Consider the following 13,693-nt stretch of genomic DNA (forward strand, 5'->3'; position numbering starts at 1 on the left):
CCTTCCCTCCCCTGTAAAATGACTAACACCGGTGACTGTGTATGCAAGTCTTTTTCTTTCTCTTTTTTTAATGTAAAGGCAATTTTTTTTTCAAATGCACAGTTCAGAAAGACGACTCTAAAAACATTCTTCATATTGTAAATAACATGTAGCAGAGACTGTAACAATAGACTCTGTCTCTTCTGAAAAGCTATACTGTACCTTACATGAGATAACAGGCTTTTCACTGCAAATATTTAAATGTAATACCAATTCATGGCTGAGACAAACAGCACACATCCCACACCTAACTGCTCTGCAAGGTCCTGTACTGAAACATCAAGTCCAAAACTTGAAAAATCACCAAAAGGAATATCTGCATTCCTATCTATCCTTCTATCTGTAATAAGTCATCAGCACCCTTTAAAAGTGTATTGCACAGAATCAACCATGATAGAACTAAGCAAAATCAATCACGTCCCTGGTGCTTCATACCTGCCTACTCCCAGGAAAACTCTCCACTGTTTTAGAAGCCTCTGCTTTGGTGGAGATACAGGATAGGAAGTTAAACAGCTTTTAATAGAGGACAGTAATAAAATTCTGCCACACAACATGCATGGTGAAAACCCCTGAAAGTACAGAAAATAAGTATCCCTGACTACAAAGCCTATTTTTTCCTCTTTTCTTTCCATACATGTGCCAGATTAGAGGATAACATTACATAACAATACAGAATATATTCTACCATCAAATTGAAAAATAACTATTGAGAAGATTTCCCTCAAAAAATCTCAACTTCTATGCACAGCTTTTAACATCTGAGCACTAATTACAAAATTTCCAAATAAACCAACAGAAAATGAGGACCATTACAAAAGTTCTTCAGTGAAAGCAATTTTAATCCTGGTAGATATAAGAATAAGCAACCTTCCAGCTAATTAAAGTGCTCTTTTGATGTGCTCAGAAGGGAGTTCTTATCCAGGCTTCTTTGGCCAGAAGAATGGCAGCTACAGCTCCACTTTTCAAGGAAAAAGAAATAGAAGAAATAAAGAAACAGGAACAAATTCAACTACAGGCCCTTCCGAAAGGGATATTCCTGTCAACATCTTTTTTGATGTGTCAAAAAAGAACAGAGAAAATATTAACTAGCAGAATTATTGCCAAATATTCCTATTTTTGCACAAAAATCTACCAAGTATTACACAAAACAGTTTTCAATCTCTGCATTTATTCCTATTGCATACTGGAAACATTTCTATTTGAGAAACGTAGTTACATCATCTGGTTAAAATCACTAAGATACCTGTCTAGAAAATCATTGACTTACTAGAGAAGGAACTACTGATTATTTAGGGCTACTGTGGTATACTAAAATGAAAACTTAACAGTTGGTAACCAAACCTTGTCCATATTACAAGGAAATTCTTGTTTGTTATATAGGAAATTTTGCCTTTATATAATTGCATCTGAATGACAACATTTACAAATCTGCTGCAAGAAATGGAATCATCTTGCTACAAATGATTCAGGTTATTCAAGTAATTATTAGCGGCATATGCACTGTATAACGGGATGGAGTCAATGCTGACCATGCAGTAACTACAAGACCAATATTTGAACATGTGCTTCAATTTTCTGTGTGACTTGTGCGTGGTCATCAAAGTCAAAATTTTCTTGTAGTTGCAAACAAGTTCCAGATATTCGACTTTCACCTGTGTCTTCATTTTCAGATATTGAAGTATTACAGAAATTTTTCACAGAGTCACTTAATCGTAGCAATTAAAGGGAACTGTGGGGATAATCCAGTCCAACCCCCCTGATAGAGCAGTTCCCTTCAGCAGGTCGCACAAGAAAGTGTCCAGGAGGGTTTTGAATACCTCCAGAGGAAGACACCACAGCATCTCCTGGCAGCCTGTTTCAGTGCTCTGTCACCCTCTCAGTAAAGACGTTTCTATGCAACTTCCAGTTTTAACTCTTTGCCCCTCATCCCATTGCTCCACAACACTGAAAAGAGCTCCATCCATTTGGCTCCCACCCATTAGGTATTTATGAACAGTTATGAGGTCCCTTCTCAGCCTTCCCTCCTGCAGGCTGAAAAGCCACAGGTCTCTCAGCCTTTCCCCATACAGGAGATGCTCCAGGCCCCTCATCATCTTTGTGCCCCCCTGCTGGCCTCCCTCTAGAAGATCCCTGTCTTTTTTAAACTGAGGAGCCCAGAACTGGGCACAGTATTCCAGACGAGGCCTCAGTAGGACAGAGTAAAGAGGGAGGATCACCTCCTTGACCTGCTAGCCATGCTCTTTTTAATGCACCCAATACAGAAGTCGTAGGATACCATCTGTAAAATTGCATCAAAGCTACTGAGATATAGGATATATATTTAAAATTTCTCAGATTTTCATTTTATTTTGGAGTAAAGAATCAATAGCATTTACTCAAGCAAAGATATTGGTTAATTCAAAAAAGATAAAAGGGGATACATTTTTAAAGGCATATGCTCCACAGTTGCAAACAGAAGAAAACTCAACTATAATGATGTGGGGGTTTTTGTACATTTTTGTACACCTGTTCATTTTTGTACACCAGTAATTTTCGATCAAGACTGAACTTACTGTCAAATAGATATATAGATATATATATACATGCATATATATATATATTGAAACTTCAAAATATAAATATGCTACAGAAAAACAAACAAGTTCCTTTCCTGATCTTTATTTTTGATCTCACAGAGGTCCTTTTGGCCAAGACATAATTCCTTCCCACATTTATTATATTAACTTTGTAAGGTAGACTTCTTACTAAACTCTCTTCTTAGAGAGAAAGTAATCGTTTGGGCCAAGAAGAATGAAGAAAGCATTTGGCATAACAAGAACATCGCAGAAGAACGGAGGGGACAGAATAAAGGAGAATGAGCAGAGTGGGTTGTTCCCTCTGAAACGCACATCTTCTCAGAACCAGAATGGAACTGACAAAGAATGAAGTCCATAGAACCACTTATACCATTTATGTCCTGCATGCTAATAAACCAGTGCCAGCGCTAATTACCTTATTCCAACCCTTATAGTGATCCTGAAATGTTTCAGCATGTTTTGTATTGGGATATTTTCCCATGGTGAAGGGCAGAGTGATTTAGGTTCATTTCTGAAAAATTATATCCTCTGCACTCTCATGTTGGAAGCGTTGTGTAAGAATTCTGGGAAAGGTAGCAATATTTTTTTCCCATTTGATATTTAACTTCCTTTCTACTTGAGATCTCCTTTTCACTTCTTCAAGTCACACATTCTGAAACTCCAATACATACACTGAAAGAAAAGTAGGTCCAACATCAAAAAGCTTTTTTTTTTTTTTTTTCCAAAACAGTCCCTATTCTGTACTTCTACACGTTAAAGGTAATCAAAACATTAGGGTTCGTGATTCTGGCCTTTCCTAACATTTGAGGACACTTAGGTACACACACTTCTTAATAAATTTTTAAATGACTCATTTTTGAAAAGGATTTCATAGCTATGAAAAGAAAATGCTTTAAGGATTTTGTTCCTGTAAAGAACAGGAAAAACAAGTCTAAGATAGTCTGCAAAACTACTTGATTGAAATGGCCCATTTCAAAATGAAAAGGAAAGCCTGGGAAAGGCTCATTTTATTCATAAAGCCGGCTCCACTTACATTCATACAGATACTAAATTCTTTAGCCAAGCTGAAACTTTATAAACACTGTCCAGCTACAAACAGGAAGAAAGGTTCTTTCAGAAGGTTCCCAAGTACGCGTGGCTATTTTTCAACTTACAAAAAAATTTATAGTTCAAATATAAGATTAACCTTACTGTTGATGCTAGAATTCAGAAAGCTCTTAAATCTATTATACAAAGAAACTTGACAATATGTACAAATACGTCATCTTGAACATTACTTATTGGCATCACTTCTTCATGACAGCCACACAGAAAACCATTTCAAAGAAAGTTGTAGCTTAAGCAAGTTGAAGACATGCAAACTCATTAAAATAAGGTCTTAAAAGGAATGTAAGATCATTCTCTGACAAAAGACATTATGAAATACAATTTTGAATAATTTCCCTTCTTTTTTTACTAGATATGGCTTGATTCCATCAGTTGTTTTGAATTTGGGAGTTACCATTTTTTTTTTAATGTACAGTAAGTGAAACATACATTTTTTTTTATCTGGACACTAATAAAACTGGGTAACTAACAATACATAAATCACTATAATGCATATATCATTGCTCTCTTATCTTCCCTAAAGAAACATCTAAATACTTCAGGTAAAAAAATTTGGACCACTTTCACTATGACAGAAAAAAACACCTTAACAAATACTTTTCAAACAGTAAGTCAAAAGGAGTGGCCTTGCACATTGCCCACTGTTATATTATTACTGTTAGTACTTCAGTAACTACTAGTTTGGGGTCAGATTAGCAAACCAATGCTCCAAAGTTGGATGTGATTTTAAAAAACTAACTTAATTCAGTATTAGAATGGACATTTCACTTAGCTACTGAAAATAAAATGCAGTCAGACTTTCAGGTGTAAAGCACACATCAGTGTGCAAAGGTTCAGCTTCACATAAGAGATTTTCAGGCACTAAGACAAAATCATCAATTGAAATTTAAACACACATGCACAGAAATCATAGAAGCCAGTACTCTGAGTATTTAGGATTATAAATAGTAAAGAGAGGGACGTAGATAAAGCCCCAATCCCAGAAGGATAAAACTACCTAAATCCAGGCTGCAGTGAAGCATCAGTCTCTGCTCAAGAGTTCCAACAACGAATCCACTTCTTGAGCTGGTGCGGGAGCAGCCATTCAAAACAAACCTTTCTTTTTATTACAGGAAGTCCGGCACTTAGAACAATTCCTGGGAACACAGAAAACTGAGTCCCAACTTTCTCTTTTACCTTCCTCAGATATGCCCAGCAAGTCCACATCAACGTCCTCTTGGTTAATCCAAATGGAATCTACTTTTGCCGTTCAGGCAGTTCTCTTTCCCATAAAACAATTAAATATTCAAAGAACTATTTAATTCACTGAGTTAAACATTTATTGAGAATGGAAAAGTGATACTGATTTTATTCCCTGGTAGTCAGGTCACAGGTCTAAGATGGAAGATATGGAAATTCCAGCTAAGACACCAAACCTCATCACAAAAAATATCCAGTAACAATTACAGTAATGTCAGCAAATGTATGTTCATCTGAGTATCCAACCATTAAAACTCATAGGTATTTCTTGTTTGTGTTTTTATTACAATATCTTTCACATTTCTTTATTTCCATATTTGTATAATTCTTTTCAATGTCCTTCTTTCCAAAAATAGTTCTTCACCTTCCTCCCATTCCTCCATATAATAATAATCTATCCTCTCCAATAGCCTAAGTTACATATTTTTGAACGCAGAGATAGAAAACTCTGAAATCTGGGTAGTCTGTCTGCTTTTTCTATCTATATCATCATCCACTGCCATGACTGAGGATAACAGTTAATTTCAGCCAAACTGCAAAAAGAGATATAAATATTAAAATACTTGAATTTCACAAGTTGTGTGAAAATCAGCATCATTGTAGGAGAAAGACCCAATTAATCTCAACATGGACAAACTCCAAAGAAAACTGATGAGTGTAGACTTCATCAGCCCAAAAGGCCAAGTCTTGACATAAGATTCTAGAAGTGCCTTGCACTTCCTAAGCAGAAAAGTGCCAACTGTCCCTAAATCATGTGCTGAAATTCTGCTTCACTTCCCTGTATCTCCTCATAGCCTAAATAGAAGACTGTATTAGTTGTGATCTACTGATTAATATGGCTTTTAAAACTTTCTAAACCTTCTAAACCATGACACATGGCTTTACCTATATAGTCAGTATACAGGAAACTCAGATTTTATCTTATTTTGACAGATTATGGCTTACTTTAAATCTGTGAAAGGAAAAAAAAAATGAAGACTTGTCAAACCTCACTGTTAAAAAGATATCAATGTTCAATAAATAATCTCAGTGTTAAAAAAATCTACATTTTTGGAAACTCAGATAACACAATGCTAATTCTGATTTTGCTCCTTATTTGCAGATAGTAGGAAATGTGCCATATGTTCAGCTGGGAAATCCTGCTGTTAGGCCCAGCGTGGATACATCCTAACTGGCACTGACCACACCAACTGCGCATTTCAAGATGAGTAAGATAGAAAAAAAAAGCAAAAAACTGGACAAATATGAAAATTATTCATGGTTATAGACTCTAGCACAACAGTTCTCCTTCTTCAAGTCAGTGGACTCTCAACCAGTCATCCCTTTCATAACAATTATCTTAAAGCTATTTTTAACAGGAGTAAATTTCATTTATTGGTTACTTTTCTCAATATAGATTATGGCTTCAAAAACCTCTCCACGGAATTCGCTTTAATACATTAGCTGAAAGACAATACGGGAAATTTTAAATATGATAAAACATAGAATAGCTGAAAATAATTACACAAAATGTTTAATTTTAATTATTTCTCATATCTCTGTCCTTCTCACTCTTCTGAAGATTATACAATATATACAATTTGCACAGTTAAACCAAAAGCTTCTATTGCTGGGGCACTTCATAAAATACAGAAGAAAGCAGCTTACAGGGCCTTGTATCTAGCCCTGTTGCTGTGACTCCATACCCTAGTTTCAGTTGGGACAGAGATTTTTTTTATAGGGTCTGGCATAATGGTATGTTTTGGCTTTAGGAGAAAACCAATGCTGATACTTTATGCCACACTGATGCTTTAGTTGTTGCAGAACAGTGCTGTACAGAGCCAAGAACATTTCAGTTTCTCAGCTTCTTGCACTGCCTTGCCAGCAAGGGGTCCGGCTGCAATAGGGAGCTGGGAGGGGACAGAACCAGAACAGCTGACCCAAAGTGGCCAAAGGCATACTCCATACCTTATGACATCATGTGAAAAACTATAGAACCGAGGGGAACTGCCCAGGGGGGCTGCTGTGCTCAGAGACTGGATGGGCATCAGCCAGAGGGTGTTGACCTGTATATCCTGTTGCTCTGTATATCACTTGTTTTGTGTGTATATATATATATATATATATATATATATATATACACACACACACACACATACATATATAAATAACTCTAATTTCTGTTATTTCTCTCTCTCTTTTCTGTCTTAGAAAATAGGTTTTATCTGAGCCTATGAGTTCCCTATGAGTTCTACCTTTTTTTTTTCTGATTCTCTCCTGCATCCCACTGGGAGCGGGAGAGTGAGCAAAAGGGTGTGTGGTGTTCAGCTGCCTGCCACATTAAACCACAACGCATCACTGTCTTATTTCTGATTCACACCTGAGAAGGAGAAAAATGTGAAAATTGTGAATGCTAAAATCTTAATGCCAGAGTCATTTTATGTTTGCAAGGCAACTGAAAACAGGACAGAGGGAAAGAGTTTGTAATCAGCATCAGCAGTTTTCCTAATACCCTAAACAATATATATTTAAAAATGTATACTGGAGACCAAGTGAATTCAATCAGAAAGAACAAGCCGCTTTCTCAGATGGTTGCAGAACTCAGAACAGGTACAGATCATATTGATAAAAGTGGCAGATATTTACAATGTAGGGCATTTTTACGAATAAATCTTAGTTAGTTCTTTTTGTTACTACAGTGATCTATCCTTTGCTCATAATTTAAGCAAATTTAGAACAAACAGTCCCTATGTGAATATGAACTAACTAATATTATACATATTGGTCACTAATATTAGGTGTATATATAAGTAAAGTATATGAGGGCATTTATTGCCCAATAGTTTTCTGATTGTATCTTCCAATGTGCATCCATCATTAGATAATGTCAAAACAGAAGTATGAGAGTTTCAGGATGGGTTTGCATGGGCATCTGATCATTTGTTGTTTTAAGTGTCATATATACTGGATTAAATTCTCAAATGTAGAAACTGTTTCTAAATAAAACAGATTCTACCTCCACTTTTCAACAAACAAACTCAAAAACAAACAAAAAAACTCAACTTCAGCAGTATGCTGTTACATCACAAGGTGTAACTTCATATTATTTTGGATTCCAGAATCTTGGCAACAATACTATACATTCAGTGACATTCCAAACAATATTTTAGAATCACAGAATAGTTTCAGTTGGAAGAGACCTTGAAGATCATACAGTTCCAACCCCCTGCTATTGGTTATATCATAACCTCCCGCTAGACCAGGTTGCTCAAAGCCCCATCCAGTCTGGCCTTGAATGCTTCTAGGAGGGGGCATCCACAACCTCACTGGGCAACCTGTTCCAGTATCTCACCGCCTTCACAGTAAAGAATTTCTTCCTAACATCTAGTCTGAATCTGCCCTCTTCCAGTTTAAAGTAATTTCCCCTCATCCTGTCGCTACATGCCCTTATAGAAAGTCCCTCCCCAGCTTTCATATAGGCCCCTTCAGGTATGGAATACTGCTATAAGGTCACCTTGAAGTTTTCTCCAGGCTTAAGAGCCCCAAGTCTCTCAACTGTCAGTTCTGAAAACTAAGTTTTAAGTTTGTCGTTGCCAATTAAACACTGTTTTATTCCTTTTAAATACAGATGCCTATGTGCCATGTTTTTCTTCCTGTATAATAAGCTGAGAAAAAGAGGAACATGTAAAAAACAATTCATATGACTAAAACTTGTAAGTGTCCCAAAAAGGTTTAGTTAAGCATTCTTATGCTTGTATAAGTACCTTATTTAGGAGGTATTAATATAGCCTATTGCATTTCTATGACTGCATTTCTATTGCCAAATCTAAGAACACTTTCAAATACCTGCCTTGACTGTGTTCAGATACCATGTCAGAAGGAAAATCCAGGTTACATATCCTTTCCATTTTCCCTTCCCAGCTCATTGCTCATAACTCATGAATTTAATGGATCTGCATGTTTTCTAGCAATATTCTTATTGACCACAGATCTCCTACATTAAAAAAAAGTTACCCTAAAATCTAGAAGTGCATGTTTTTTGACTCATTTCCCTGGCCAAGGACAAAATTAACTCTAAATAAAAAAAAACTAAAAAGCTGCTGGGGCAGAAACTTCTTTTGGCAAATAAAAAAGAAACCACCTATTTGTCTAATAAATATAGAAAATACTTTTTCAACCTTAATGATTCTACTTCGTACCAAAATAATTCATTCATATCGTTAATTTTGTTTCATGTCTGTAGAACTGGAAGTCTTCCTATAGAAAGAATGCATCTGTTTCCCTCCATAAAAGAATGCCCATTAATTCTGGCTCTTCGAACGAACCTATAATCAGTTCCCCACTTCATTCAGAGTGTCTGACAGTTTACTGAAATAGCTATCTCTGTTAAGCTTTTGATAGGAATAAACTCATTTGTGCATTTTCAGATTTGTAGTAAAAAATATAGTATCACAAAATCATAGAATGGGTTGGAAGGGACCTTAAGGATCATCTGCATAGTTCCAAGTTCTCTGCCACAGGCAGGGACACCTGCCTCTCATTCATGTTGCTGAAAGCCCCATCCAACCTGGCCATCAACATCTCCAGGGATGGGGCACCCACAGCTTCTCCAAGCAAGAGAAGAATTTAGATGTAATATTTTTTAAGTCTTAAATGAATGTTATGAAGATAGAAGAATCAGATAATGAGAGTTAGAAAAGCTCTAACTAAAACTTAATTTTCTTCCCTAAAGGAATAGCTGACTTACCCAGCAGAAACAGTAAGCCATTGCATTCTGGCTGAATAAGCAGAGGAGTAAATGCAAAACCCATTCACACAGCAAGCAATATATGCAGTAGATGCTACACCTTGCAGAATGCATGCTTTAAAGTAGTATATTTCACACAATTTAACCTTCACCTGACTCACAATCAATTGCTATTTCTTTGAACCTCATTACAGTACATGAATCCTGCTTTATGCCTCATTTGCAGTTCTGGATGGTTCACCAGTGAGGTGTATCTCACTAGGCGAGAGGTGCTGGCCTAGAACAGAGATGTGATTGATTTTTGTAACAATGCCTCTACGCTGCTGAAAACTTCATCTGCTCAAAAAAAAAAAAAAAAAGATTTCTATTCTTCAGTTTCATCAGAGATTCTCACTTTCCATTTTTCAAAAAACAAAAGGCAATTTAAAACAATACTAGCAAAATTTTATGCATGATTAGTAATGTAAGATATTAAAAACAGAAGCCAAAAACACATGCATTAAAAGTTCTCAGACATTTTACTTATCACATCAGCATGACTTAAACAAGGTGAAAGTTCATCTCCTCAGATGGTTACCACTTACAACCATTACACTCCAAATTCTACCAATTCAAAAAAGACACGATTAGCACAAAACAGACAGCAAAAATTAAATCCTACAACAGAACATTGATCATTCCCAACAACGTAAAAGCACACTGCGTCATAACTAAGACAATATAAACATTCAGGTAAAGAGGTAGAGAACTAGCAGAAATAGTATCTTCTTTGTGAAATAAATACTTATCATCATCCTCTTTGGATGAAATCTTTACACAAACACTTCAAACACTTTTTTGGTGAGCAATTTGATCATAAAGCTCCTCTTGACAAAAAGAAAATAACGGTTACGTTCATCTTCACGGCATGGCCATGTTGGCTCTCACTTCATGTGAACTGGAGTTTAATTTTATACATTCACATAGTCATCTAGACAATATCATACAAAATTTATTGCAGAATCCCTGCTTTCAGATGACTGATTTGGACCTGTGAGGGCCTCCAAACTTGTGATGTGTGTCTGAGTGTCCAGGTGATCTGTGATAAACAAGTACATGTAAACTAGAAGTTAGGTCATTCTCTAAAGGACAGAAAGATTAGCCTTCTTGTCTTCTGAAGCAGGAGCTAAGAGAACACAAGTATGCACTGAATTGTTTATTAATTTCTGCTGTAATTTAATGCACTGAATAAAAGCTGGAGCATTCCATATCTTGGGAACCAGTTCAGAGAGACTAATTTATCTTCCTTCCGTGTCATTATAATAATTATGGTGTCCTCAGTTGCTCCTATCTTCAGCTGATTGGAATACCAGAAGAATATTTTCCTAATGATCACACACCTCTGGAATTCATTTTCTTTGACATTATCATACAGCTTTTGTTTTAGAAGTGTTAAGACATAATGTAAATATTTTAATTAAGAAAGACATCAGCTCAATGCTTGAGTTTTATGCTAGAGGAGTAGTGGTAGTGCTGGCCATTACACTAAAAGCTTTTGGGAGAGTGTAAATTAATTTTATAATTTATTGTTTTCATAACTATTAAGCTTCATAATACTTGGTGATCGCTATGGTACAAATTTCCAAATAAATCTCATTTTCACAGAGTAAAAATATTTCCAATAGAATAACCCACATGCCACATAGAGAACAAAATCTAAAATGCTTGTCTTGAGGGACATCTCCTGGTTTATTCAGCTTCCCCAAGATTAACTTTGATCTGACAGCTTCTGTGAATAACTAAAAATGTGTTGCAGGCTTTCAACACTTACAAATGCCCTTAATTACTTGGAAGAGGATTAAGAAGTGTGTAAGAATGAACTGTCACCATATATTCCAGTGCATCAGACTGTACGGCAAAGTAGCCCATCATCATCCAAATCAATTTTGTCGAGGAGAAAATGTTGAGATGCTGCTAGCACTGGCCTCAATATCCAAATCTCCATCAGCTGTTTTAAGAGCATCATCTACAAGATATTCCTCCTTTTTTCCATTCTTTCACTGACATATTCCTTTCTTCCTTCTCACTCTGACTCTCAGAGGCTTTACAAATGATATTCTCATTTGCAAAAGAATCTCTGCATCAAAGAAATCCTGCCAAGTAACTCTTGAATTGCTTTTTCTTTACTTAATTCTCCTTTATTCAAGGATTCAACTCCGTTCTTCAAATCTTCGCATATATTTTCTAAATGAAATCAACACGTTTACTTGAACATAACATGGGAATCACCCAAAAATACATCTTGTTTTTAAAAACTGAAAACTCAAGTTAAATTTGTTTCGTTTCAAGAGTTCTTTTTCATGCTATTTCCTCTTAAGGAATGATTCAGAAAGATAAATAATTAGAGGTCCATTTCAGGAAAAAAAAAAAAAAGCAATTATCTCAGAATCATGAGGAGGTGAAATGGTTGAATTAACCGCTGACTTGCTGACTCGTTGAAATTCAAGAGTTGAGGTTATTAAATTAATTGTGATTCCTCTTCTAGCTTAGAATATTTCTCACAGTTCTAACTGAAGCATGAAGACACAACTAAGGAAGGCCCATTTTTTACAGCCCAGGATTTGATGCCAGAGTCAAAAAGGTTTAATTACAATTATTCTACTTCTGGGGGAAAAAAAAAAAAAAGTTTTGTGTGCTGATTTGGAATCTAATGACTTGCTTAAGCTTTCCACTTTATTTGGCACTACAGAGAAATTCAGATGCATTCCAGTTAAATCTCATCAGCTTCAGTGACTCTTTTCTTTTTTATTGAAATGAAGCACTGTGGAAGTCTTTCACTTAAAGTTCAACCACAGATTTTTGCTAAGTCATTACAAAAAAAAAACAAAACAAAACAAAAAAAAACTTGCAGCTAAAATGTAAAGCATTCTATCAAAATACTACTATAAGGGCTGGGCCGTTCCTGCTGTTTTCTTTTTGCCCAAGAACATGGGTTTTCTGTAGAAAGTTTATGTTTTATACTATTGCAAACTGCATAACAAAAACTTATTCGGCAGATAAACTACATATAGGGACCCAGTCAAGCACATAGAATCAGCTGACAGAACACTGAACCAGAAATTGGGAAAACTGGAGCAACTTAAACCTGCTTTTACTGTACGAACAAAATCCTGAGCTCCCCAGTAACACCTCTTGGGAGCCCAGTCCTGCAGAAACGGGTACTTTCTGATGTCACCTTCTGAAACAGCAGCACATGGCCGCAGGGCACAGAGCTGCACAGTGCGGGGATGTCAGAGCATATTCTAAGTATTAAGGCACATAAACACAACCCACTGCATATCACACGCTGGTATTACCTTGCAACTTAAAACTGCACTTTTCAGTTGAAAATTACTGACCTCAGATGATCTGCATTTTCTACTGAACTCGAAATGATATTGCACTGCACCAATTTGCTGGTACGGGTAACTGCTTAATTACAATGGGAATAGTTCCTTCAAGTTAGTTGACAACAGCGAGGTTTGTTTTCACATAAAGGCATAAAATGAAGGATTCTCAAAGTCTGGGAGGGTTTATTCACTTACATGACCACAGATCTGGAAAAAGACTTAAGAATTTCTGGCAATTGAGGAAGAGAGGTGAGCTAGAGCTAGGGGTAAGGAAAATAACTAGATCAGAGAAAAGAAGATTCGTCTTTCAGCAAAGGAATACCAGAAGTGTACCACTTCTGATGTCTAGCCAGTTTGGTTAAGAACTCAGACCAGTGAGAAAGAGATGAAGAAAACGAACAAATAATTTAAAAACACAGTGCTCCAGAGTGAACAAAGAGACAAACAAGGATATGGCTTGAAGAAGGGGCAGAAACAGACACAGAATAATCATGCTAAAGACAAGGCAGAAAACAAAATAATAGTAGCTTTTAATGACATAATATTTAATTCTGAAAACACAGCTACTCTAGTCTTATTATGCTATATTCACTTTTCAGCTGTTGCTTTTTTTTCCTCAAATGTGACAATCAAATAGG

At 36.1% G+C, this 13,693-nt stretch overlaps 1 protein-coding gene across 44 annotated transcripts in view; it reads right to left on the reverse strand.

The window, feature by feature from the left end:
* The window catches only part of RIMS2 (regulating synaptic membrane exocytosis 2), a 436,647-nt gene that overhangs the window by 297,061 nt on the left and 125,893 nt on the right, over positions 1 to 13,693 (reverse strand). The gene's annotated exons all lie outside the window — the stretch shown is intronic.

This window comes from Lagopus muta, chromosome 3, assembly GCF_023343835.1.
Source record: "Lagopus muta isolate bLagMut1 chromosome 3, bLagMut1 primary, whole genome shotgun sequence".
Lineage (NCBI taxonomy): Eukaryota > Metazoa > Chordata > Aves > Galliformes > Phasianidae > Lagopus > Lagopus muta.